Source organism: Anolis carolinensis, chromosome 2 (assembly GCF_035594765.1).
Source record: "Anolis carolinensis isolate JA03-04 chromosome 2, rAnoCar3.1.pri, whole genome shotgun sequence".
NCBI classification, from domain to species: Eukaryota; Metazoa; Chordata; class Lepidosauria; order Squamata; family Dactyloidae; genus Anolis; species Anolis carolinensis.
The window spans coordinates 41,555,106-41,581,906 of NC_085842.1; positions in this window are offsets into that span (position 1 = coordinate 41,555,106).

Below are 26,801 nucleotides of genomic sequence, written 5' to 3' on the forward strand. Positions count from 1 at the left end.
CATATAAATATTGTAAACACGAGGTGACTGATAAAGTGCTGCAAATTCTTGGAAGTGCAAATTGGGATGGGAATAGACCCCGTGTCTATATCAAGTTGACAAAGGTAAAAAGTGCAAACCGGTACAAGAATGGTCACAGATACAGGATTGTTATGGGGATGAGCAATCTTTATCCAAAGGCCGGAGTGAAGAGCCAGGTTTTCAAGCTCTTTCTGAATGCTACCAGGGTGAGGGCTTTCCTGATTTCCCTGGGGAGTGAGTTCCAGAGCCTGGGGGCCACCACGGAGAAGGCAATCCCCCTTGGACAAATCTTGTAAAGAAAACCCTATGGTAGGTTTGCCTTAAGGTCACTACAATTCAGAAGGTGACTAAAAGACACACAACAACAACAATGCTTACACAGCCATACTATGGAGGATGTTAAAGTCAATATTTTTATTGGAAGCTGGCTTAGAAAGACAATGCAGAAAAAACAGTAATATCTTCTATTTTAGAGGTATTAACCTTCCTTCTCAACAGTAGGCAGATCTATACTCTCCCATTATACTGGGGTGTACTCTCTTGAAGGATAGAGCTTTGTGTACAATTCAGCATATCCTGCACCCCCTAAACCTTCAGATGTTGACCATAAAGTCACACTGGAGGATCTAGAGATTCCTAGGGCAGATCTAAGCTCTCCCATTCTCTGGGGGCTTTGGCATAGTGTACGTTGGATCAGCTCCAGGATGATTTAATCAGCCACACATCCCCAGCTGCTGCAAAGGTGGAAGGGGGTTCTGACCACCCATTGGCACCAAACCTGGTTTGGCATCACTGGAGAGCTGTTGTTATTCTCCCTGTTGTGCTGGTCTCCAGATGATGTGAGTCTTGCCAGTCAGCTGTCACCCCCTCTTCTACCGCTCCCTTCCCCCAGGCCCTTCCACATTAAATGGTCAGTGAAATGAAAAGAAAGTAACTGTTGCCCCAATGGATACAGGAAGGGTTAAGATTTGTGACTGACAACAAAGAATTGGGGAGAATTGGAGAAGTGACACAGATGTTGTAGATGGTAAAAATCCACCCTAGGATGCCTCAGAAAAAGCCTAATATTAAGACACAATATTTGGTGGAGAGTGTAAATTGTTGATAAAAGTACATAGCAAAAAACAGGAGGGAATTTGAAAAAGGGGGAAAACAAGGGGAAGTATTATGAAACAGAAGGTAGTGGCAGGAATATAAAATACACATTGGAGCAATATGAAAACTTTAAAGTGACCTATTTTGATTCCCTCTTTCTGTTTGTGTATTTGTATGCTGAAGAGTAGGACAGATGCTTAACCATCACTTCTTAGGATTCTTCTTTCAGTATATCTATACCTCAATGTGTTCTCTGTGGAAAACTCAAAATGAAAATCAAGTAGAGTTACAGCTAAAATGTAATTATTTTGCTATTCCATTATAACTGACTAGGAGCTAGAGGCTTATGGTAATAGTATGCATGACAGACAGGGATTCGAGATGTACTCTAGTGTCTTTTCATTCTAGGAAAGCATGTTTTATTCTTGATTAATGACAGTTTACCCATTTTGTGCCAAACCATCTTGTATAAGCTCATTGAGACCCATATAATGATCTATTGGCCACAGAATATGTTTTCCACTACTGCACTATTATTAACATAGTGGTTGCCATGCAACTGAGAATCAAATACTTATGTCTAAAGACTTCACTTGCGAACCCAGATTTAAATGGGCTGCTAGTTATCTGACAACAAATGTTTGACTTGCACTTCGTAAACTGAATTGCAGCTCAAAACAGCTCAACCTGTCTGCTCTTCCCTCTAGTTATGTAGTAGGAAAGTAGGAAAAAAGTGAGACAAAATTACAATTTGAGAGTATGATATTGAGAGGCATTTAGATATCCGACATGGGTAGTCCTGTTCTCTGTGAATTTGTCTAATTCCTTTTAACTTCATTCAGGGCAGTAACACACTTGGAGGATCTCTGAAATACAATGGACGTGATGTCATAGCTAAAACCTGTTAGTATTATGAAGAAGGAGGCATGGTAAACACTTCTGAATGCCTTCTATCATGTGTGTGTGTGTGTGTGTGTGTGTGTGTGTGTGTGTGTGTGTGTGTAGTAACAGTCAATGATGAGCACCAAAAAATGTACAAGCATCAGAATAGAATAGAAACATATACATTTAGGTAATGTACATTCTATCATGAAAACCATAACATGAGAGTTTCCAAAATGAAACAAGAGACAATATGGATGTCACTCAATAAGCTATTGGGATACAGCAGAGTCCAGGGTGAAGATGGGTCCATTCGTAAAATTGCTTTTGATTTTGAAATGCCTGGCAAGAGATCAAAGGGACGACCAAAGCAATGCTGGCTGGACACGTTGCACAACAATCTGAAAACTACTGGCAAACACCCTGATCAGGCACACGACCAGGTGAAATGGCGCCAACAAACCAGCATCAAGCGGGACAAATGCAGAAGAAGAAGAAGAAGAAGAAGAAGAAGAAGAAGAAGAAGAAGAAGAAGAAGAAGAAGAAGAAGAGGAAGAGGAAGATGATGATGATGATACAGCAGGGGACAGCTATGAGTAGCACTGTGGATTCAAGCCAAAAGAATGTTCACCTGTTCCATACTCAGAGATGAAAGGATAGCCCAAAGCAGCACATATTGTAGGAACATGGAATGTGAGAAGTATGCATCAGAGGAAACTAGACATAACAAAACATGAAATGAACTGTATAAACATGACAAAATGTGGGGTCAATAAGTTAAAGTGGATGTCAACAGGATAATTGCTCAATGTTTTACTCAGGAAATTAAAATCTAAGAAGAAATAGCGTGGCATTAATAGTGTGAAAAATATAGCAAAGACTGTCAAGGGATATATTGTGACTGAATCATATCAGTAACACTTCAAGGAAAACACATCAAGATTATCTTAATCCAAGTTTATGCTCCAACTGCACAGGCAAAAGAAGAAGAAAGGTTTTATGTTGGAATCCAGGAAGAAATTTATCATACACCAAAACAGGATTTGTTGTTAATCGTGGGCAATAGGGATGTAAATGTAGGAGACAGAACACAATAAAAGATTGTAGAAAAATTCACCTAGGATAAAGAAATGAAGCAGGAGAGCAACTTTTTGGATTTAATGGGGCCAACAGTTTATTAAGTGAAAACCCATTATCCAAGAAGCTAAAGAGGCAACTGTATCACCGAACCCCACAGGATGGCCAATATAAAAATCAAATATACTACATAACTTGAAACAGAATATGTAGAAGCTCCATCTTCTCAGTAAAAGGGGGGCCGGGGCTGTGGTGCAGGCTGGTGAGCAGCCTTCTGCAATAAATCACTCTGACCATGAGGTCATGAGTTCGAGGCCAGCCCGTGGCAGGGTGAGCACCCGTCAATTAAAAATAAAAAATAGCCCCTGCTTGTTGCTGACCTAGCAACCCGAAAGATAGTTGCATCTATCAAGTAGGAAATAAGGTACCACTTATAAAAAAAAAAGTGGTGAGGCAAATTTAACTAATTTACGATGTTGGAATGAGGAAGTGCCATCACAGTGGATGATGAAGCAGCTGCTCCCCCCTGTGGCCAGAATTGAACATCCCCTCAGGAGAAGGTTAAATTGCCTCTGTGTCTGTCTGTCTCTGTCTCGGTTCTATGTGTATATGGGCATTAAATGTTTGCCCTATATGTATATAATGTGATCCACCTAGAGTCCCCTTCGGGGTGAGAAGGATGGAATATAAATACTGTAAATAAAAAATAAATAAAATAAAATAAAATAAAATAAAAAGAAGTGGTGGAGGATTGTGGCACAGACCATGAATTACTGAAAGAAAATTAGAGTAAAGCTAAAGAAGACTAAACCAACCATGGTACTGAAATGAAGAACATTTCCATAGAATTAAAAATGAATGTTATATAATGAAATTTCAGTCTTGAGCCTAATTGAATGAGATCTTGAAGAACTCTGGACTGAAGCCAGGAATATCTTCAGGGAGGAATGCAAAGTACTACAGGCAGTACCCAGGTTACGAACAAGATAGGCTCTGTTGGTTTATTCTTAAATTGAATTTGTATGTAAATTGGAACAGGTATATTTTTAAAGTGTAACTCCAGACATCTTTATATCTACACACACACACACACACACACACACACACACACACACACACACCCCTTTTGGATAGCATAGAGAAGGGTTAACATCCCTGTAGTGCAGTGGTTCTCAAGCTGGGGTCCCCAGATGTTTTTGGCCTACAACACCCCAAAATCCCAGACAGTTTACCAGCTGTTAGGATTTCTGGGAGTTGAAGACCAAACATCTGGGGACCCCAGCTTGAGAACCACTGCTGTAGTGTTTGTTTCACCTCCTTTTCTGTCCCAGATTTTTTCAAAATCCTGAAACAAGGATTGGCAATAAAGCTTCAGTGGAGACACCTTTTCCCCATGATAACTCTTTCAAGAGTGAATTTCCCTTCCGAGGGGCAGATATCTCTCACTTCCTGCTGTCTCACCTCCACTCTTAACTATGAGTTATTTGTAAGTCAGATGTTTGTAACTTGAGAACTGCCTGTATCTGCAGCCAAAAATAAAGAAGCCACAGATGAATCTCTCTAGCAGATGAAACTCTTCAATTAGACAGATGAGAAATAGGGTTACAATCTTGAATATACAACAATTCAATGATTTGTGTGCAAGGACAAGGAGAACTATTATAATACAAAGAAAAAGGAATAACAAGAGACCTCTTCCACAAGATCTGAAGGATTAAAGGAAAAAATAAACCAAGAATGGAGATGCTATTTGACTAGTAGGAATAGATGTTTCAGTTTAGAGACATAAACTGCTCTATTTCTATCTAAAATTTGTCAAGAAATATAGAAAACAAAAAATGGTCCATAAATTGCAAGACCAGAGAAGAGGTGATGATAATAGGGGGACTTGGAAGTCTTTTATTCTTTGGGTTGTCATTGCAATGAATAACAACAACAAATGCTTTCATCCGATATGACGACACTATTAAATACAACCCCAAAGAATAAGAGAATTGTTTGCTTATACTCAGCCAGTGCATACCTGAATTTCCATCCCATAAGACCCTGTTGTTATTTATGAAAATCTTTCCCGCAGGTAAAATGTCTGTACTTTTTTCAATAAAGAAGCACAAACAGAAGATAGTTGAAGAAAAATGTTGACAACTAACCCCCTCCCTACTAATGTAGAATATTGATTAACAATGAATGATAACTTCTGAATGTGCCAAAAGTTGTATGCTTCTTTGGTTAAAAAAATCCAAATCCAAATACAGACCACCATCTGGAAACATCTCTGTTGGTTAGAGTCCCACAAAGGTTTTATATGATGTGTTGACAAGAGCTTACAAACACCCAAGAGTGGTATTGTGATGACTCATGGGCCTTGTAGTCCTGCTCATGACATTGTAATGCCTGATGAAGAAGAAAACTTGGGTTTTTTACCTTCCCAGTCAGAACTGGAATCTTCTCAGCCAGATCTTTCCCAGGCAGATCTGGGAACCTTGCACCTGCAAGAAAGTTGTGTCCCAGAAGTATGTCAAACAAACCCTGAGCCTACATCTCCCGTGTTCTCTCGCCATGAGTTTTGTAAACAACAGAGGGGTTTGGAAGCAGCTTCGCGCAGGAGTGCTAGAATAGCAGCTAAGAATTTGCCAATTAAGCCTGCTTTCCATGAGAATCTTTAAGGAGTCAAACATCTGGTCTCAGAGATTAGCTTTCGTTTCTGGTTCCCAGAGAACTGCTCTCGGCGGGAAAGTTAGACTCTATATAGGTGTTTTACCCGCGGAGTAACTTTGCGGAGTCAATTCGTCAGCCTCCGGAGCGAGTTGTGTCTGGACAGCGCGCTCCGTTTCAAGCCTCGTTCCTGCTCAAGCCTTGTCCTTGTTTCCAGCCTTCGCTCCTGTTTCCCAGCCTTTGTTTACCTACGGACCTTGCCTTGTTTCCCAGGACTAAACCTTGCCTTGTTTCACGGATTTTACCAAGTTATTCCACGGACCTTGTTCTTGTTCCTCGTTACCTTGTTCCACGATTCAAGCCTTGTTTCAAGTATCAAGTTATTTCCTAGCCTTGCTCAAGTTCATGGACTAAAGGACCTTGTCATCTCCCCTCACTTTGCCTGGCAAAGTGAGTGTTTCGGTTATTGGATTACAACTTTGGACCTTAATATTTCATATTGGACATTGTTTCTTTGGACTAATTTTGACCTTTCCTGAAAGGTCTGCTTCTGGACTAACTTTTACATTTGCTTTTATTAACTTTATATATTTCCTTAATAAAGATATTAGATAGAATCTGGCCTCTGCGTATGGTTATTGGTGCTCTGTAGCCTGGGTCGTGACAGTTTGACTCCGCCACCCATAAGCACCAATTAACCAAGGCCAGAATGTCTACCGGAACCGTGCCGGGCGGCCAGCCGATTACCTACACCATCGACAAGGATGAGGTGGACCGAATCCGTGATAAGCTCAATGCACAGGATGGGGAAATAAAGGGTTTGAAGGAACGCGGAATCCGTCTTCCGGCCATGGCGTTGCCAACCAAGTTTACTGGAGAAGCTTCTAAGGTTCATGTTTTCCGTCGCCAATGCCAAGCTTATCTAGAGGCCCGTGATGCCGAGTTTCCCCAGGAAGACATCAAGGTGGCGTGGATTTACAGTCTCCTAGACGGGCCAGCGGCTAACTGGGCGACGGCTCTGTTCGACCAAGCCTCCCCTCATCTAAGGTCAGCGCAACATTTCTTGGACCACCTTAAGGCGACCTGGGGAATCGAGGACAATTTGGAGGCAGCCGGGCACAAACTCCGCCGCCTCTTCCAAGGAGACAGACCCATGTCTCAGTACATAGCCGAGTTCCGAGTGCTGGCCCACAACACCGGCTGGAACGATGTTGCCCTCAGAGGACAATTTCGGGAGGGTCTCAACATTGAAATGCTGGAGGAAATCTCCAAGGTGGATCCTCCCCAAACGCTTGAAGCACTCATCGATCAATGTTTACGGGCTGAAGTCATGATTGCCAACAGGAAACAGTGGGTACGAGGCCAGAGCGGTAGAGCTGGGGCAAAACCCCCCGCTCCCGCCAGCGTTCAGCCGCGCCCAGTGTGGAGACCCCCACCACCATCCCCATACCCCAGAGGGAGCGAGGAGGTGCCGATGCAGTTGGGCAATGTGCGTCCCAGATTAGATGCCGCCGAGAAGGCCCGCCGCCAACGCCTAAATCTCTGTTGGTATTGCGGGAATGGGGGCCACTTCGCCAGAGAGTGCCCAGCCAAAGGGAAGCCCGCCGCCCGTCTTGCGGCGGCGTCCTCCACGGAGACGAAGGCGTCTGAGGCGGCTGGCACACAGCCGGCGGGGGAAGCCAACGACCGGGCGTAGAGAGGCTCGCCAACCCGGTCAAGAAACCCATTCAAGAGCCGCCAACCGGGGTCCTGTTCCTTCTAGTGGTCACCTTATGGTCAGCAAAAAAGGGACCCGTCATGATCCACGCCATGATAGACTCAGGAGCTACCAACAATTTCATTGATAGAGAGTATGCCGACTCTCTGGGATTACAATATCATGACTTCAAGAATGCCCGTGTGGTGCAAGCCATCGATGGCCGCCCTCTCAAGACGGGCCCCGTAAGCCAGTGGTCGGAACCCACCAGGATGTGGATAAGGGAACATATGGAAGAGATTTCCTTCTTTGTTACTGAGGTTCCCCATTTCCCTGTGATTTTGGGGATTCCATGGCTGACACTTCACGACCCAAGCATCTCCTGGTCCAACAGAGAACTGCAGTTTGCTTCAAGGTACTGCCAAAACCATTGCCTCGTAGCCAAGGTCTGCCATGCCACAGACACCGAGCCCATTATCACCTTGCCAAAGAAGTACTCCGAGTATTGGGATGTATTCAATGAAAAAGAAGCCGAAAAATTACCCCCACATAGACCTTATGACTGTGCCATAGACTTGGTGGAGGGGGCCCCGATCCCGCGAGGGCATCTCTACTCCCTGACTGAACCAGAGCAAGAAGCTCTCAGGGAATTCATAGAGACAAACCTTCGCAAGGGATTCATCAGACCCTCTCAATCCCCAGCTGCCTCCCCAGTGATGTTTGTGAAGAAGAAGTCAGGGGAATTACGCTTGGTGGTGGACTACAGAGCATTGAATAATATCACCAAGCGGAACAGCTATCCCCTGCCCTTAATCTCGGATCTACTAGACCGACTTCGAGGAGCCAAGGTTTACACCAAGCTGGACCTTCGGGGGGCTTACAACTTAGTTCGCATCAGAGAAGGGGACGAGTGGAAGACTGCCTTCCAGACTAAATTCGGATTATTCGAGTCCCGAGTTATGAATTATGGATTATGCGGAGCTCCCGCAACGTTCCAGCATTTTGTCAATGACATTTTCCAGGACTATCTAGATAGATTCTTGATAATCTACCTGGATGATTTTTTGGTGTTTTCTAGATCACAATCAGAACATGAGAACCACGTCAAAATGGTGTTACAACGATTGCGGGATCATGGACTTTATGCCAAGCTGGAAAAATGCGCTTTTGATCTACAAGAGGTAGATTTCCTTGGATACCGTATCTCGCCTCTAGGGCTCTCCATGGATCCAGCCAAGGTTTCAGCAGTATTGGAATGGCGGGCGCCAACTAACAAGAAGGAGGTGCAGCGATTCTTGGGGTTCGCGAACTATTACCGCAAGTTCATTCCAGATTTTGCCCGCTGGTCTGACCCAATCACTAGCTGCATCCGTGGTAAACAGCCCTTCCGCTGGACTGATCAAGCAGAGAAAGGGTTCCAGCAACTAAAGAAATTATTCACATCCCAGCCAATCCTTCAGCATCCAGATCCTGAAACCCTTTTTGTGGTGCAAGCGGACGCCTCTGATGTGGCAATTGGGGCTGTGCTCCTACAACCGGTGGGAGATCACCTTCATCCTTGTGCCTATTATTCTCGTCAACTAACCGCACCAGAGAGGAACTATACCATTTGGGAAAAGGAACTATTAGCCATAAAGGCAGCTTTTGAAACTTGGAGACATTGGCTAGAAGGGGCCAAATTTCCCATTGAAGTCCACACTGATCATCGGAATCTAGAACATCTAAGAACTGCCCGCAAGCTAAATCAGAGGCAGCAACGTTGGGCTTTATTCTTTGAACGTTTCAACTTCCAGATTCATTATGTGACCCCAGCCCAAACCAAGCAAGCAGACGCCCTGTCACGTAAACCGGAATACGCTGCAGGACGTAAGGAGACCCTTGAATCCCAACTATTACAACCCGAGAACTTTGCCACGCTCACAGTGGGGAACACCAAATCCACTCCCATTGGTTCAACTTCCTCCACTCCAGGACCCATCTGTGCTCAAGAAATCAGGGCTAGTCAGCAAGCAGATCCCTGGGCGCAGGACCAACTTCGTCAAGGTCTGCATTTTCCCTTTTCGCTTAAAGATGGACTGCTTTGCTATAGAAATCATGTTTATATCCCACCCGGACCGGGCAGGGAAAAAGCACTTCGTCTGTGTCATGACTGCAAACCAGCAGGGCATTTCGGACTATTTAAAACCATGCATCTGATCCTAAGAGATTTCTGGTGGCCCAAGATCCGCAAAGATGTGGAAAAATATGTCAACACCTGCCCAGTATGCCAGCGCTCCAAGATAAGAAGGGAAAAGCCCTCAGGGCTTCTACACCCCCTTCCTACCCCATCTCGCCCATGGGAAATAATTTCTGCGGATTTCATCACTGACCTACCACCTTCCTGTGGATTCACCACGATCCTAGTGGTGGTGGACCTTTTCACCAAGTTAGCCCATTTCATTCCCTGTGAAGGCCTCCCCACGGCCAAAGAGACTGCAGATCTATTCCTTCAACATGTTTTCAGACTACATGGATTGCCCAAGAGTTTGGTCACAGACCGTGGATCTCAATTCACCTCTCGTTTCTGGAAGGCACTACAAAAACTATTGGGCATAGACTCTCGTTTATCTTCAGCTCATCATCCCCAAACAGATGGGCAAACGGAGCGCACCAATGCCACTTTGGAACAGTATCTTCGCTGTTATGTAAACTACCAACAGGACAATTGGGCTTCTCTGTTACCACTGTCAGAGTTTGCCTACAACAATGGAGTTCAAGCTTCTACAAAAGAAACGCCGTTCTTTGCAAACTACGGCTTCCATCCACGTTTCTTTCCCCCTGTCATTGAAACTTCAGAAGTTCCCGCAGCAGAGGATTGGCTGCAGGAACTCACAGCGGTGCAACAACTTTTGCTCCAACAACTAGACCAAGCCAAGGAGGACTATAAACGTCACGCGGACAAACATCGCCAACCGGGCCCCGAAATCAAGGTAGGAGATCGGGTTTTCCTGTCCACTCGCTTTTTGCCCTCCCATCGCCCTTGCCGGAAGTTGGATGCCCGTTTCATTGGCCCCTATCCAGTGGTAGCGCAATTAAACCCCGTGACTTTCAAACTCCAACTTCCGCGTTCAATGCGCATTCACCCAGTGTTTCACCGCTCCCTGCTCCTTCCGGCAGATGGTGTGCGTCCTGATACAGACCAACCGGCCCCCCCTCCTGTTTTGATGAATGGGGAGGAGGAGTTCGAGGTTGAGGACATTTTGGATTCTCGCTTTCACCGCCGCCGCCTACAATATCTCATTGACTGGGTGGGTTTTGGCCCTGAGGAACGCTCTTGGGAAGACGCCTCCACAGTCCATGCTCCTGATTTAACCCGTCGCTTTCATCAAACCTATCCCGCCAAGCCGCGACCTCGCGCCTCGGGGAGAGAGTCCCAGTTTGGGAGGGGCCTTGAGGAGGGGGATAGTGTGATGACTCATGGGCCTTGTAGTCCTGCTCATGACATTGTAATGCCTGATGAAGAAGAAAACTTGGGTTTTTTACCTTCCCAGTCAGAACTGGAATCTTCTCAGCCAGATCTTTCCCAGGCAGATCTGGGAACCTTGCACCTGCAAGAAAGTTGTGTCCCAGAAGTATGTCAAACAAACCCTGAGCCTACATCTCCCGTGTTCTCTCGCCATGAGTTTTGTAAACAACAGAGGGGTTTGGAAGCAGCTTCGCGCAGGAGTGCTAGAATAGCAGCTAAGAATTTGCCAATTAAGCCTGCTTTCCATGAGAATCTTTAAGGAGTCAAACATCTGGTCTCAGAGATTAGCTTTCGTTTCTGGTTCCCAGAGAACTGCTCTCGGCGGGAAAGTTAGACTCTATATAGGTGTTTTACCCGCGGAGTAACTTTGCGGAGTCAATTCGTCAGCCTCCGGAGCGAGTTGTGTCTGGACAGCGCGCTCCGTTTCAAGCCTCGTTCCTGCTCAAGCCTTGTCCTTGTTTCCAGCCTTCGCTCCTGTTTCCCAGCCTTTGTTTACCTACGGACCTTGCCTTGTTTCCCAGGACTAAACCTTGCCTTGTTTCACGGATTTTACCAAGTTATTCCACGGACCTTGTTCTTGTTCCTCGTTACCTTGTTCCACGATTCAAGCCTTGTTTCAAGTATCAAGTTATTTCCTAGCCTTGCTCAAGTTCATGGACTAAAGGACCTTGTCATCTCCCCTCACTTTGCCTGGCAAAGTGAGTGTTTCGGTTATTGGATTACAACTTTGGACCTTAATATTTCATATTGGACATTGTTTCTTTGGACTAATTTTGACCTTTCCTGAAAGGTCTGCTTCTGGACTAACTTTTACATTTGCTTTTATTAACTTTATATATTTCCTTAATAAAGATATTAGATAGAATCTGGCCTCTGCGTATGGTTATTGGTGCTCTGTAGCCTGGGTCGTGACAGGTATTGCTTGACAATTATCAGCTATTTAACATCCCTGTGTTACTTCCTTGTGTGTGCTGGAAAAAAAAACGTTCTTCAGATCTTGGATGTTTTGTAAAAGCAAATAGCCCTGGAAAAATCAGGATTATCAAATTAGCAGGTAAGTAAGGGTGTTAAGGAATAGTTTACCTTTGCCAGAGTTTGCAGCTCTCAACTCACTATTGTCCCTAAAGAAAAGGAAGGGAAAATATAATGGTATTTCATCTTTTCTTTTCCTTTTAAAAATACAGTAGAGTCTCACTTATCCAGCACTCACTTATCCAATGTTCTGGATTATCCAACACATTTTTGTAGTCAATGTTTTCAATCTATCATGATATTTTGGTGCTAAATTCGTAAATACAGTAATTACAACAGAGCATTACTGCGTATTGAACTACTTTTTCTGCCAGATTTGTTGTCTAACATGATGTTTTGGTGCGTAATTTATAAAATCATAACCTAATTTGATGTTTAATAGGTTTCTCCTTAATCTCTCATTATCCAACATATTCGCTTATCCAACATTCTGCTGGCCCGTTTATGTTGGATAAGTGAGACTCTACTGTATATCAAAATTTAAATGAAATATGGCCTCTGAAAATAAGGGCATCTCAGAGACTCAGTTCACTTCTTGGTTGCTGATATCTATGCTCTATATTATATGCCAGTGTCATCAAGGAAATCCAGATAGGTCACTTTAAAACATCAGATTCTGCATTGCTCAAATATATATTTTATATTCCTACCATCTCACTGCATATGATAGCATTTCATTTGACCTTCACCCTCTAAAATAACTTCTCCAAATGTTACCCTTGGTTCTTGCTATCCAATAAAATCCAAAATATACATTGCAGAAATAGTATGATTAGGTCAACCAAAAGCTACAAATACATTATATTGCTTTCAGAGCTCCTGGCTTTTTCATTAGGCAATGAATATTGTTAACATCTTTGCCTGACGAAGAAGCTGTGGACCTTTGAAACATATTGTAATATACTTTGTGCCTTTTCCTTAGTCAAATTAAGCTAACACTGTGATGTCTTTAGTAGTCCCTTCACATTTTTGGGGATTAGGGAGTACAGGGTCCCTGTGTACATGAAAAATATGAATAGATATAAAAATGCAAATTTTTGTTTAACCTGAGAAACTACTTCTCTAGGCACATCTAGGTTCTTCAATGAAATTCTGTGGTCAACCTCCACTAGAGTTAACCATAGAATCATGCTGGAGAGCCTAAAAATCATGCTGAAGAACTCAGAGAGAAAATATCTTTCCTGACATGCATTGGTCAAGAGTAGAAGAGGTGGCAAATGCAGTAATCCAAGTATAATCAAATCTTCAAATGATGAACCTGTAAATATGGAGGGGCAACAATATTTTTAATTTTATATGACCAATATCTATATGAATATATATAGACAGAGCATAGTTGTAGTTGTAGTTGTTGTTTTATTATATTTACTAGCAGTGCCCGGGTCATTTGAGAATGGCCTTATTTGTCTTTCAATGTTATGTATGGTGTTTGGAGTTGGTGAACTAATCCAAGAGATTAGTGCTTGACCATATGATTGCAGATATAGTTCTCTGCTTCAGCATATCCAGTTAAATTTATTAATAAACATATATATTGAGATTGCAAGGAATTATGAAGGGGACTGTGTGAGTTTTGTAAGGGATTCTTGGTGGTGATGGGTGTTATGGCTTTGAAACTGTGAACAAGCCCTTTCTGTTAAAGGGTGTTAGTATACAAATAGGATAGGCTTCAGCCTGGGATTAGTGAGTACAGATTTCTGGTTCAGGTTCCCTGAGGAGATTGGTTTTTGTTGAACAATGTCTGATGGTGCCTCAATGCTGCTGATTTCTCTCTTATGCTTAATTGTTTTTATATGGATTGTTGTATTTTATGATGTTCTTATTTTATTTTAGTGGTAGTTTTGTTTTGATGGATTGTTTGATTTTATATCTGTTGGACTTTCTGTCCCATATGTAAGCTGCTCTGAGTCCCTTTGGGGAGATGATGGTGGGGTATACAAATAAAGTTATTATTATTATTATCTGTTTGTGAAAGGTGAATTAATCTCTTTTGTAATGTGTAATCTGCCTGCCGTTCCCAGCAGGGTTACTGGAAATAAAGCAAAAGGCTGGGAGGATGAATGCTACTCTTCCAGAATTGTGTAACTCTGTAAAATGTAAAATAAAATGAAATAAATTTCATATTTGACTTTGGAATTCATGTCAAGTCAATCTCTCTTTTTTTTGGGGGGGTGTCCAATTTTTGATAACATAAACCCAGCCACCTTCATGGGCTATTTTAGAGTATTTTGGATCTTGGAATTCTGGTTTAGGGATACTTAATCTGTAGTGGTATAACTATGTTTGTGTATGTGGGAGATGAGAGGAAATGAGACAATTTTGAAAGGAAAAGACTTTTTATCTCTTTTTTTTAAAGCATGTGTGTTGGTAACCATACGTTTCAAAGCAGCTTTTTGGAAAGTGGAACCTCCAGCAGTAATTAGCCACCAATGAACTCCAATTACTCTTAGCACCTAATAAAATTAAAATTGAAAACACTGCCAGGAGTCAAGAAGATTTAAGTCTGAAAACCAACTGCTACCTAAAGGAAGTTTTCAGCATAATCCCATTCATCGCTGTTTGGAAATGAACCCCATAGATTCAATGGAACCAACTTCCAAGAAAGTATGCATGGATTTGCAGCCTTGTAACACTTCAGGCAAATTTGCTTGGCATACGAAAACAAAATTTTAGTTTTATTATGGAAATAGCTATTTTTACAGCCCATAAAAGCTCCATGAAAGAAACAATTAAAGGTCATCAGGTGAGAAGTTTTATCAAAAGTAAATTTTAGAGAATATGCTCTAATTGGTCTAGCTAGGTTTCACAAAGCCTTTAGCAAAGTGGAATGTCATCATTTGTGTCACAGTATGTGTCAACACTCTTCTGAAATAGATTCATTATAGGTTTGATCCCATGATTAACAGTTGTTACAATTTGTCTCAGTGATAAAATTAACTTAAGATTGAAATAGACCTAATGAGGTGTCTGTTTCCAGTAGGTAAAATTCAATAAACTGAGAGAGAGATTATGCCATCAAGCCGATGGGGCCTAGAAACAATAGGGTTGAATATGATATTGTGAATGTGTAAACAGGTGAAAATGCTCATTTGCATGAAATAGACTACAGAACATGCAACAAGGAATAATATTCCCATAAACATTACCAATGGACAATGGGAGTGAGTATTAGGGTTCTTCTAGACTCTCCTAAAGCTATAGTAAATGTCAACACTTTTTGTTTCATTATCTTCGAGAGTTCTTGGAAAATGGGAGAAGACCCAGAACATTGGAGAAGGGCAAATGTGGTCCCTATCTTCAAGAAGGGAAAAAAGAACAGGCAAGATTCTGGAAAAGATCATTAAGGAAGTGGTCTGCAAACATTTAGAAACAAATGCAGTCATTGCTAATATTCAACATGGATTTACCAAAAACAAGTCATGCCAGACTAATCTGATCTCTTTTTTCCATAGAGTTACGAGTTGGGTTGATACAGGGAATGCTGTGGATGTAGCGTACCTGGATTTCAGTAAGGCCTTTGACAAAGTCCCCCACGACCTTCTGGCAAACAAACTATAAAATGTGGGCTAGACAAAACTACGGTTAGGCGGATCTGTAATTGGCTAAGCAAATGAACCCAAAGGGTGCTCACCAATGCGTCTTCTTCATCATGGAATGAAGTCACGAGTGAAGTGCCGCAGGGTTCCGTCCTGGGCCTGGTTTTGTTCAACATCTTTATTAACGACTTAGATGAAGGGTTAGAAGGCACGATCATCAAGTTTGCAGATGACACCAAAATGGGAGGGATAGCCAGAAGAAAGGAGCAGAATTCAAAACGATCTTGACAGACTAGAGAGATGGGCCGAAACTAACAAAATAAAGTTCAACAGGGACAAATGCAAGATACTCCACTTCGGCAGAAAAAAATGGAATGCAAAGATATGGGGGACACCTGGCTGGACAGCAGTACATGTGAAAAAGATCTTGGAGTCCTCGTGGACAACAAGTTAAACATGAGTCAACAATATGATGTGGCTTCTAAAAAAGCAGGGAAGTCATACTACCCCTCTATTCTGCCTTGGTCAGACCACACCTGGAATACTGTGTCCAATTCTGGGCACCGCAGTTGAAGGGAGATGTTGACAAGCTGGAATGTGTCCAGAGAAGGGCAACTAAAATGATCAAAGGTCTGGAGAACAAGCCCTATGAGGAGCGGCTTAAAGAACTGGGCATGTTTAGCCTGCAGAAGAGAAGGCTGAGAGGAGACATGATAGCCATGTACAAATATGTGAGGGGAAGTCATAGGGAGGAGGGAGCGAGCTTGTTTTCTTCTGCCCTGGAGACTAGGACACGGAACAATGGCTTCAAACTACAGGAAAGGAGATTCCACCTGAACATCAGGAAGAACTTCCTCACTGTGAGAGCTGTTCGGCAGTGGAACTCTCTGCCCCGGACTTACTGAATGAGAACACGGGAAGTTTCCTGTATTCTCAAGGCTCTATCCTAGGATGCTTCCAGGAGAATGGATGTTTGTTTCTCAGGCATAGTTTAGTTGTGTATACCTTGCATGGCAGGGAGTTGAAGGAGATGGCTGTTGGAACCCCATCCAGTTCTATGATTCTCACAGGTTTGACAGCAACCACAGCATAGTCAGGTGGATCTGATGCTACTATGGATAATGCCAAGGGATTTTATGGCACACTTTTCTGAAACTTTGCTTGTTCGCTTGGAATGACACAGGGATGTGCTTTGTTGGCAAAAATGATTAAAGAGGCATCATGGCCACTGGGATATTGTTAGTCTTAACTAGAGTAGACATATTGAATCTATGCAAAATAAATACATATGAATTTACCAATTTCTCTTTGAGCCTACTCTAATTAAGATCAGCAACAAAATTTAGGCTCATGGCTCTGAAATATTTTATATTTTTTATTGTCAGTATTGTTATTTTATATATGATTATGATGATAATACAAGTCTCCATGCCATATCCATCCTGTGATACAGTAAGAGACCTGAAGTAGATTTCTAAATTAGTGTAATCTCAAACATATTTGCAGCTGATAATATTCCTGTTAAGACTTTTGTGTTCAAGTCTAATAGTCGCTGCCTCAAAAATTGAAGCAAATAAGGTAAGCATTCCCCTGTGATATATAATTGCCTGATGATTTGAAATTGTGATATTGATGCTGCTGAAACATCAGACTGCTATATACTGCCAGTCAGGGCTGCTGAATGAGCTAAATATATAAGAGACAAAGAACAAAAAAGGGAGGAAAGTCTACTAAAAATGTAGGGTACATTTGTCTAGTTTAAACCAGTTTTGGAGAAGATCTGGCTGGAGAAGACCCTTTCTGTCAACTTTATTTATTTATTTTATTTACCCTATTTATACCCTGCCTTTCTCTGCCCCAAAGGGGACTCAAGGTGGCTTACATATGGCAATTAATTCAATGCCTTAACACATACAAAATAGTTTAAAATAGATTAAATAAATTAACACATATTAACATTTAAAAACATTACATTCAGCATTAAAATTCTTTGAGTCAACTATCCTAATTTCCACTGACATATTGATGCCTATTTGTATTACAACTAGATTCCAATTATAGTGTGATACTATGTAGCAAGATCTAGCATTTGCAATGGTTAATGTAACCATTTTATGTTAAGTAGAAAAGCAAGTATTTTATATATAACCAATTAAGAGCTTTGTATACTGATGAAAGAAAAACCCAATGCTATAAATATCATGTTAATACTCTGACTGGCTGGCTGACTGGCTTTGAGGATGATCTCCAGCTTAGTCCCTTGTTCAGAGCACTGTTTAGGTGATTCATTTCATCTTGAAAGAGATGAGGTTCACAGATTCTGTTTGCACAATCTACAAGATGAACTGAATAACCTAAACTGGGCTCAACAGGCCAATAGCTACTCTACAGATATCAAAAGAGCTACAAGAACAACAACAAGCCACAGGAATAAAGACAAAGAGTCACCTAGAGAGAAGTGTTCTTACCATACATCAAGGGACCCACTGACTGTATAGGAAAACTGATGAAGAAATATAACCTACAAACAATCTACAGACCCACAAAGAAAATTCAACAAATGCTATGTTCAGCAAAGGATAAGAGGGATCCTCTAACTACTGCAAGAGTCTACCACATATCATGCAGCTGTGGACTCTAATTTTCTGTATCAAGATGGCTTAAAATATCTTAAAACACACAGACCTTTGAGTCCACGGATATTGTAAATAACCAGGTATGGCTGCAAAGGTAGTAGTATTTTAAAAGTACTGCAATATGCAATGTACTGTATCTTCTTTTCTGTTTGAATTTCCTGCAATATCATGATAGAAATCTAATGAAATTTGGGTGTTCTACCATGTACTCCTAATGAAAAAATCTTCATGTGTTATCTGTCATCATGCAGCTCCCTATCACCATCCAAAAATATCTGCACATTCTGTATAGGTATATTTTTAGAGGAGATCTGAATGTATTGACTTCAGAGCAGAATGAAGCCCAAGGAGCTGCAGTGGCGCAATGGGTTAAACCCTTGTGCCAGCTGAACTGCTGACTTGAAGGTTGGTGGTTCAAATCCATGAGATATGATTTGATTGATTGAATCCATAAGATGGGGTGAGCTCCCATCTGTCAGCTCTAGCTTCCCATGTAGGGTTATGAGAAAAGCTTCCCACAGAATGGTAACACATCCGGGCGTCCCCTGGGCAACATCTTTTAAGACAGCTGATTCTCTCCCACCAGAAGCGACATTCACTTCTGACACGATAAAAAATAGACCAAGGTGACCAAAGCTTCTTTGGTTCCCATCACGTCTGTTTTTCAGTTGTAAAGATGTGAGTAAAGTGTGATAAGAGGTAGGAGTTCTGAACACGATTGCTGGCCCCATGTTCAGAGTTCCCTCCTTTCAGGACATTTCTGCCTCTTTTTAACCATGGAGGACTATGGATGATTGCCAGAAGTAGTTTAACTCACGTGATGAGCTCAGTGCCTTCCATGTTTGAATAGAGGCTGAAGTATCCTAGGACTGGGAAATTTCTCAATATGATAAGGTGGCTAATCTTAGTTTCCAGTAGTATCTTTGACCAGCAGAACTAGAAAAGTAAAATCCTGCAGGAAGAAGAACTTCCTGATGGTTCAACAATGGAAGTATGGTGGAGTCCCCTTCTTCGGAGGTTTTTAAACAGAAGCTGGATGGACATCTTAAGAATGGCTTTAATTATATATTCCTGCACGGCAATCTGGGTAACAGCAAGGGAAGGAAAAATACAATCTATGCACAGAGTTTAGGAATAGAAAGAGCCAAAAGCTTTAGAAATGGAGATAAAGGTCTTCAGTCAAGTGGGATAAATGCAAGGGTAGAATGGAGATGGAGTGTAAAACACTCTACTTTTATGAATGCTTAAAGCTGAAGTCTTAAACTGTTTCATTGGTCCCTTCAGAGGAGAAAAGGCATGTACATGCATATTTCTTCAGACATATATATGCTGCTTAAGATGTATTGTGTGTGTGTGTGTGTGTGTGTACACACACACACACACACATGTAGTTACTTTATAAAGTCTACATGCCAACACAAAGTCTAGCATCAACTCTTCAAAATAGGTGTCTTCAGGAAAAGGAAAGAATGCCATTGGTTGTCTGGAAAAAAAAAATTTCCGCATGTCTCAAGAAAAATGTTTTGAGATGAGCGGGTTGAGGAGAAATAATTCTCAATTCAATTAATTTATTCTGGCATGTATGGGTATCTGCTTTTAATGCAGGTACAGCTTATAAATATCTTAGTGTATGAATACTCCTTCTGTTTGAGATGAGCAAATGATCTATTTCTCATATTTTTTCCCAAAGCTTTCTTTGCCCATAAGTCTGTCCAATTTTTGTATTTTGTCTGTTCTGTATATGTTTAAAAGCCATGCAAGAATCATGACATTTGAAATGCAATGAACAGCTAATCTTTACCCCGCAAATCAGTTTGAAAGACATAGATCAGGTAATGTATTATAGGAACTTGCAAAGAAGATCAGCTTCCTTAAATAGTCCTACTTTGCACAATGCTTGGTCTAATGGAAAAGTTACTTGTACATCTCTGTTTATTGTAATGTGTGAAGTGGCCCTGAACATTCCACATCCTTATCATGCTGTAAGCTTTGCACATCACATTCAGATTTGATGTGATGTGACAAGAAATAGAACAATTTTGATTCCACAGAGGATAAATCAAGATCTTTATAACCACTCATTGCTTCATAATTGCATTTCACTTTCTGCAATTTACTTGCTGTCATAAGTTGAATTTCTTATAATTAAATTCTCAAATACACCATATTAGGAGGGCTCCTGTGAATAAACTTTTCTTCTCAGCTAACTTGGATTTTTTAGAATGAAAATTGAAGTATAAATGTTTTAAATAAATTAATAGATTTTGAATGTTATACAGCTGAATATGTAGTTCTGGTCCAGGAATCATGAATGAAATGAGCAATTGCACTGATAGAGATGTAACTGTTAAGAGAAAGGGAAAGGAGTAAAGAAAACTGGTGTATTTGGGAATCATGGAATCAGAAACTTGGAAAGTGCCTTGTGGGCCAACAAGTCTAACCCACTGCTCAAGGCAGGATCTCTAGCTAAATCATCCCCAGCAGAGGGATGCTCAGCTTCTTTTTGAAGTTGTCCACAGAAGAAGACCTTCTCAAGGCAATTGGGTCCATTGCTGAACTTCTATTACCATGAAGAAATTCCTTCCAATGTTCACTTGAAATTTATTCTCGTTTAACTTCAGATCATTAGACCTGATCTAACTCTGAACTAGAAGACAATGAGATTTTTTTTAAGAGTGCAATCATATCACTCCTCAGTCTTCTCTTCACGAAGCCAAATATGTCCAGCTCCTTCAACCTCTTCTCCATATGTTTATTCTCCATACTTTTTGTTATCCATCCTGCCCTTTTCTGAACCTCCTCCAACTTCTCTATATCTTGCCCTTGGGATAGATCATTGACTGTTGTTTCTTCCAACACAACAGTTGAGACTAAAAATTAGATTTAGGCCCTATTTAGTAACTTTATTTGTTAATCACAATAATCTGTAACGTACATTGTTTCCTGCAGGTGAAACATCAGTGAATTCTTTTGATACTTTGTGGTGGAACTAAGCAATTTTGAGGGATGGGTTGTATGCCAATGTATTCCATACTCAGTTGCTATGACTTATGGCTATAGCAACTTATAAAAATACATCTGAATAGCAATATCAAAATTTAAGTCATCCTAGAAAGGTGCTGTCAAAGCACACCAACATTAAGTACTTTCACATTATTAAAAAAAATTGACACGATTCACTCTCAAAGGATGATCAATTGGTTAAAATATGCCAATCTTTGGGGTCATCACAGCAGGATCCACATGGAAATGCTAATTGTTATTATCTAAGTTGACACATGTGTTGCTGAAAGGAAATGTATAATAAAATTATTGATGGAAAGGGACATTTCTGGGGCATTTCTACTAGTGATGTACAAATGTTCACACTCAAAGGCTTTTGAAATAAAAAATGGAGTTTCAATACATTTACATTCTCTCAAGTGCCTTTATAATTCTAACTGGTTTTCCATGGAAATATTCTACTTATTTTAGACTTGAAATACAGCTACTTTACTGCCATTTTTGGACTTTGATTATTGTATGATCCTAACCAATCAGGGATCAGTGAATATATTGACATCATGATGTCACCTGAAATCAGATTTGATGATGTGATGACATGACAAAGCATTAATATAGCCTACAGACTGAATTAGATAAGGGTGTGAAAACGTATTTTCATTTTTGAATCAATTGGTCTGGAGCTTTCTTTCTTACCATGCTATTGTGTTACTTTTGCCCTAAGAACTCAACAATAAGATATTTTTTCCCATTCCATACTTGTTGAATGCTTTTCTGGCCCAATTTGGGAGGTTGATGTCCCAATGGAAATTATCCTGCCTCCATCCATTTCAAATGCAAGTATTCATCATCTACTCTGCTACTTTCAATGGGATGTATAATTTTGTTGTACATCTTCATCAAGATTCTGCCACAGCTAATATAACCTTGCTTGACTGTATTGTGGTGAGTGAGTACTAACCCATTTTTCTTGTCAATGAGAAAACATTGTGGATTTCGTGATGCAGCTAAATAGTTTAAATCAGGGGTCTTCAAACGTTCTAAGCAGAGGGCTCGTTCATGGTTCCTCAGATTGTTGAAAAAAAAACACTGCACATATCTTATTTGTAGTGCAAAAAGACATGAAAGAACAATACAATATTTAAAATGAAGAACAATTCTGATGAACATAAACTTAACAGTATTTCAATGGCAAGTGTGGCCCTACTTTGCCTGATGAGATAGTCAAGTTAATTAGCATTGTTGTTGTTGTGTGTCTTAAAGTTGTTTCAGACTTAGAGTGACCCAAAGTCTAAGGTTTAGGGTGGGGGGGGGGTGAGGGCCACATTCAACACTGGGCCTTAGTTTGGGGACCCCTGGTTTAAAGCATGTATCAGCTCAACTTTACATCTGTCATAAGAGTCCCTTCCCTAGCAGCATATGAATCAGAAGGAGGAATAGGGAGAGACATGGATAAGGAAGAGAGCCAGGGGATATAAAACCTCAGATATTTGCAGTCAACATGGATCATCTAATTGCCTCTAGCATCCTGGACAACCCCAGTATCTACTGATACTGTTGCAGTTCAGCCTGTGTTAACTGTGTTAGTGCCTGATGTCAATGAGGTTTCTGGGCCTGGGCCTGTGTCTAATTCTGGGTCTGGGTCTGTTTGCTATGGGGATGATGGTCTTGACAGGTTTGCCTTAGAGCCAGAGGTTTCTGCAGAACAGAGACAGGAGCCTCAAGGCCAAATTCCTAAAAGGGGCTGCTTTTCTGAGGGAGATTCTTCAGATACAGATGTAGCTAGAAAGATTAATGAGCTGGCAGATAAGAGGCAAGACTTTTGTAAATAGAGAGAGAGTTCTCAGCTTCTTCGTTGGTCTTCAAGAAAAAAGAGCAGATCAATTATCTGCTGAGAAAGTGAAATGAAATGTGTTTTTCTGAGGGGATGAAGTTTATTAAGGCAAAGGGGAAAAAAGTGTGTTACTTCATTGGGGTCAATGTTGATGCTTCAAATCAGTCATGCCCGTTCATGCTCTAACTTTCCCATATGGATTTTGCTTCATGGTTCCTGTCATACCAAGATGTTGCTCTTTGAATCCAAGTGTATTCTTTCCTGGTTCAAGTTTACCAAGTTCATGCCTTGTTTTTTGGGATTTACTCTGCCTTGTGTTACTGGATTTTACAACCTTGTATCTTGTGTTTTATTCCCGTACCTTGGAAGTAGTGGGCTATTGCTAATGTTTTGAAGAAACCTTTTTAGACTTTACTTTTTCATTCTTTTTATTGTTTGGCTTTTATATGTGTTCTTCAATAAACTGCTTGTTGATAATATTCAGCTGGTGTGGTGTCTTATGGTCAGAGAGATGTTGCTCTGGGATACAACAGATATTCCCAAAAAGAAGAGATACTCTCTCATTTTTCAAAAAGAGATAAACTTCTTATTTTAATTCTTTATTCTACCAATCTTCTTTTTCTCTTTCCTTTCCATTTAGTTGATGCTTTTGCCTTTGCCACCCCACATAACCTGTGTCACAGATATATCAAGTGCTTCAGCTTGCTTAGTATACTCTCATACCTCCTTATGTGGGCTCCATCTTTTTTCCTGTTTTGATAACATTCCCTATATATGCTGCTGATCCAAGTTGCTGTGGTAGGGAATTGAACATTACTGAGGTTAAAAAAGGAAAGTTTAAATTGTAGATTTGAGGGCAAAAGTGGGGAGAAGACTATGAAATCTCAAGACCTACCAATGGAAATTTGGTATTTCTGGGAAAATAAAACAATAATGTTTCCATTGGTGATTCATATTCCAAGAGTAATTTCAACCAAACTGACAAAACATCTGAAAGAAATTGTGATAGATAGGATCACAATAGCAATGATAAAGAGTAGAATGACTTGCAATGTGCCACATTATCTGACAATGTTTAACTGATCCCTAGATTCTTAGATAGAATCTGAGTCATGAATAGGCCCAAATTCCAGTCAATAATATCTGGTAAACTGTGAAACTGAGAGGACAACAATATTTTTCAAAACCAGGAATGGATTTTTTAGTTTTTCGTTTTCTTGATTTTTTTTCTCCTCAATTTTGACATAGTTGCCAGCCCTTTGCAAAATTTCAGGGGCAAGAAGTGACCTCTACATAGTAGGTTAAAGATTTGATTAGATGTGTCAATCAGTAACAGCTCATCCCCAGACTATCTCTTAAGAAGCAGAACAGCCTCAAATAATAGGAAATTCATCACGTTTCCCCACACTATTATATTCAGGATCTCATCATAAAATGAATGAATGAAGCAATATGAGGCACATCTACATTGGGCATGTTAGCCCAGTATACATTTTCTTTTGGAACAGCCCAGATTCAGCACTTATATCACTTCCTCCTTGTGACTGCCATTACTGCTCCTGGATAGTCCACAGAGCTCCTGACAACTGTGGCTGCTCCTACTAATGTCAAAATATGGACAGCAAGAAAGAGAACGAATACACCCCATTTCCCTGCACCAGTGAGTGCAAAGAAAGAGTGATGATAACAGCCTAATTTGACCTAATTCATTTGTCCAGGCTCCCTCAAAGTTCTGGGATACCTCAGAGTTTCAAATAAAATCCAGAGTATCCTCTAACTTTGGTTAAATCATGATGAAATCAGAGTATAGCTGAAAAACCAGGATCTTCACCAGAAGCTGCAGTGCATTGTAAAGACAGTTAGTGGTTCATTTGACGAGAGTACAAGTTTTTTTATTAGAATAGAGACAAACCCAGGAGCTTCTGGTGGCACAGTGGGTTAAACTAATGAGCTGTTGAACTCGCTGACCGAAAGGTTGGTGGTTCGAATCCAGGGAGTGGGGTGAGGGCCCGCTGTTAGCCCCAGCTTCTGCCAACCTAGCATTTCAAATACATGCAAATGTGGGTAGATCAAAAGGTACCACTCTGGTGGGAAGGTAATGGCACTCCATGAAGTCATGCCGGCCACATGACCTTGGAGGTGTCTACAGACAATGCCGGCTCTTCGGCTTAGATATAGAGATGAGCACCAACTCCCAAAGTCGGACATGACTAGACTTCACGTCAGGGGAAACCTTTATCTTTACCTAGAGACAAACACATGTAAGATTAAAGTAGATTGAAAGTGCAAAAGTCAAGCACAAAGTCCTATGGCTAAATCAATATGCTTTGTATCCAAGGGAAAAAAAAGTTATCCTCAGATTTGGAAAACAGCTCCACCTGCACCTGTCTGGCACTAAAAAGACCCCTAATGTAAATTAAACATGTAATAAATTGTTATCCTTTCATGGCATTCCAAACCAGCTGCCTGGGGCAGAGTCTTCACCTTGCCTCACTCTGAAGCCTGCTCTGCCCCTTTCCACCCATGAGTGCATGTATCTGTCAATTCAGGCTTACACTTCATGCATCTCATGAAGCAAACTCTGATCCACCAAAATGTATGCCATAATAAATTTATTAGGTTTTACAGTGCTGTAAGACTTCTTGGATTTTGCTGCAACAGACTAATATTGTTACTCTTCTGGAAAAAAATAAACATCTTCGGTGTGAGGTTAGAATAAATGTTTGATGTTAGAATAAATGTAATAGTAGCACCAGATATATATTTTAATTTTGCCCTGTAATGTGCAATTTACTTCTAAAGGTTATATAAAGGTACAGCGTAACTGATGTGTCTTTTTTTTAACTTACATTTCAACAGTGACTCCCATGTTGCTTGCAAAACTAGACATGTTGATTTCCTATCTATGCCAAGTGGGCAGGATACCAACTGGCTAAGGTTTATAGTTAGAGGGGGTAAATGTTTGAATTGCAGACATAATTAAACATGAAAGGATTTGCTCTCTCTCTTTTTAAAAGGGGCCCTTCCTTAAAGCCCCACAATAATATTTTAATGTCTATCAAAGCTAATTTTAAATTACTTTTATGAATGTATTTCATTTGGAACCACAGAGATTTGGAAAAGAGAAAGAAGGTGTGTGTGTGTGTGTGTGTATTGGGGGGGGGGGCAGGAATGAAAGTACAGTAATACTATCCAAATTACTTGATAACAAAATTTATTGTATTTCTTTCACAGATTTTCAAGTGTCCTTCCATAATGAGCAGTTCCATTTATATACCAATCCTAAGGGACTTCATTAATTGTATCTACAAAATTGAAGGTTCTGTAGTTTAAGCAAGACAAAATAGGGAAGCATTTTTTAAATTATATTATTTTATTCTAATTCATTTTACATCTTTGGAAATAGCAGTGTACAATATAATCAAGGGAATAAAAACACTCACAATCATAATAAAACAAAAAGGAAAATATTGGCAGCAAATGTGATAATCCAACCAGAAGTGGCCACTGAAAATGCTTGGGTGAACAAAAGCCATTCCACTAGTACTGAAATGATTACAGTGTTGGTACCATCCAGCACTCAGGGGGAGGATATTCCAAACCTGAGGCACCCAACCAAAGATCTTTCTCCTTTGTTGACACATCATGTGCCATTATGACTAGAGGAGAGTATTTAACCTATGCTTGATAGCAACTTTTCAGTTCCAAACTGCAATTAGAAGGAGGAAAAATACAACAAAATCCACAAAACAGCAATGCTTTTATTGTGCTGGCTAAAGAAAATACACATCATGGAAGCTTTCCATGCTATATTAGTTTCTTCACCAGG